Genomic DNA, 2,647 nt, shown 5'->3' with positions numbered 1-2,647 from the left:
GACCGGCGTAGCTAACTCCGCCTCTCTTGACTACGTCACATAATTGTATAACATATTGTCATGGAGCAATGTGTTTTCAACTGAGGATAGACATTACTGGGAATAAGCTAAGGTAACATTGTTGAAACCATTGACAGTCAAATAAAAGGTTGCAACATTGTATATGCTGTCATGAATGAATGAAACCATCATAGTAGCCTATCCTAAAAAATATATGTGTTTGTATGGAAATATACAGATGTTAATCAATATAATTTCAGCTTTTGATGTATTTTGTTTTTAATTAGTTACAGTTACAGTAATAGTGACTCAAATATGATCAAATGTAACTTGGTCAAGGTCTACTGTGTGAACTGGTTACGTTTTAAAAATAATGCTCTGTAGATGGCGCTAGAGATTCACTATTAACACTGCATCAAAACAGTATAGCCATTAACTTGTCCAGTGATTTTTTTTGTCAACATTTAAAAAGTTTGCATAGAAAATACACTGAACAAAAATATGAACAGCAACGTGTAAAGTGTTTTTTCCATGTTTCATGAGCTGATATAAAAGATCCCAGAAATGTTCCATACAAACAAAAATATAATTTCTCTCCAATTTTGTGCACAAATGTGTTTACATCCCTGTTAGTGAGCATTTCTCATTTGCCATAATCCATCCACCTTACACGTGTGGCATATCAAGAAGCTGATTAAACAGCATGATCATTATACAGGGGCACCTTGTCCTGGGGACAATAAGAGGCCACTCTAAAATGTGCAGTTTTGTCACACAACACAATGCCACAGATGTCTCAAGTTTTGAAGGACCGTGCAATTTGCATGCTGACTGCAGGAATGTCCACCAGAGCTGTTGCCATGCCAGAGAATTGAATGTTCATCTCTATACCATAATCCACCTCCTACGATGTTTTAGAGAATTTGGCAGTACTGTACATCCAACCGGCCTCACAACCGCAGACCACGTGTATGGCATCGTGTGGGCGAGCGGTTTGCTGATGTCAACGTTGTGAACACAGTGCCACATGGTGGCGGTGGGGCTATGATATTGGCAGGAATAAGCTACGGACAACAAACACAATTGCACTTTATCGATGGCAATTTCAATGCACAGAGATACCCTGACAAGATCCTGAGAACATCAAGAGAACATCCATGGTCATCCCTACTGCCTCTGATCTGGGGGACTCACTAAACACAAATCATTTTGAATGGTCATCCAACTCAGAATTCCAAGTCGGAATTTCTGGCCTCTTTCTAGAGCCCACAAGAAGGACCGCCACGCCATCTTCCTGTTCAGGTGTGCACAGCACCAAGAGGTGAGTCCAAAATATGTTGTATGCTGCTGCATAAATTAAGGAATATGCCAAGGAGAAAGTAATACTAAGTGTATGTTGTGTAGTAAGCTGTTAGTAGCCCATGTGCCCCACCCTAATAATTTGATCCCTTCCCTCCCTCATAACCTACCCTGCTGTTCTGACTTGATGGTGCACATGTAGCCTGTTTTAGAGAAATGTAATCATTGAATATTGTAAGAACTTTCAATGTCTGCTTATATGCCCCCTTTATTTATCCCACGGTTCTGACTTGGTGTACAGGGAGATTACTGTAAGAATGACCCATGTTCTGAATTCTGTCACTGTACATTTCAAAAGTGCTGAACAAATAGTTATTGACTACGTCCGTCCTAGCTCGCTCATGTCTTAATCGAAATTACGGATTGCCTCTTATCCACTCATGCCATAGTTTGTACATCTCAATTGTCAGTAGAAACGACATTTGTTTAAGCAAGTCAGCCATATCAGCTACAGTGGCAAGAAAAAGTATGTGAACCCTTTGGAAATACCTGGATTTCTGCATAAATTGGTCATAAAATTTGATCTGATCTTCATCTAGGTCACAACAATAGACAAACACAGTCTGCTTAAACTAATAACACAATCAATTAAACATTTATATGTATTTTTTATTTTACTTGGCAAGTCAGTTAAGAACATATTCTTATTTTCAATGACGCCCTAGGAACACTGCCTTGTTCAGTGGCACAATGACAGATTTTTTACCTTGTCAGTTCGGGGATTCAATCTTGCAACCTTTCGGTTACAAGTCCAACACTCTTACCACTAGGCTATCTGCCGTTCTTTATTGAACACACCGTGTAAACATTCACAGTGCAAGGTGGAAAAAGTATGCGAACCCTTGGATTTAATAACTGGTTGACCCTCTGGCAGCAATAATCTCAACCGGTTTTCTGTAGTTGCAGATCAGACCTTCACAACGGTCAGGAGGAATTTTGGACCATTCCTCTTTACAGAATTGTTTCAGTTCAAAAATATTCTTGGGATGTCTGGTGTGAACTGCTCTCTTGAGGTCATGCCACAGCATCTCAATCAGGTTGAGGTCAGGACTCTGACTGGACCACTCCAGTCAGACTCCAGGCATATTTTCTTCTGTTGAAGCCAATCTGTTGTTGATTTACTTCTGTGTTTTGGGTCGTTGTCCTGTTGCATCACCCAACTTTTGTTGAGCTTCAATTGTTGGACAGATAGCCTAACATTCTCCTGTAAAATGTCTTGATTAACTTCGGAAATCATTTTTCCATCAATAATAGCAAGCTGTCCAGGCTCTGGGGCAGCAAAGCAGCC

At 40.1% G+C, this 2,647-nt stretch overlaps 1 protein-coding gene across 2 annotated transcripts in view; it reads right to left on the bottom strand.

Annotated features, from left to right (window-relative positions):
- Positions 1 to 19, bottom strand: part of LOC115202068 (SEC14-like protein 1) — an 18,075-nt gene extending 18,056 nt beyond the window's left edge. For both annotated transcript variants that reach the window (XM_029765944.1, XM_029765934.1), the window contains exon 1: positions 1 to 19. This exon is cut by the window's left edge and continues 134 nt beyond it. The gene's annotated coding sequence lies outside the window, so the exon portion shown is untranslated.
- Between the last annotated feature and the right edge of the window lie 2,628 nt (positions 20 to 2,647).

This window comes from Salmo trutta, chromosome 1 (assembly GCF_901001165.1).
Source record: "Salmo trutta chromosome 1, fSalTru1.1, whole genome shotgun sequence".
Classification (NCBI taxonomy): domain Eukaryota; kingdom Metazoa; phylum Chordata; class Actinopteri; order Salmoniformes; family Salmonidae; genus Salmo; species Salmo trutta.
Note: the sequence above shows the minus strand (reverse complement) of the source record. Positions and strands in the feature narration are given on the sequence as shown.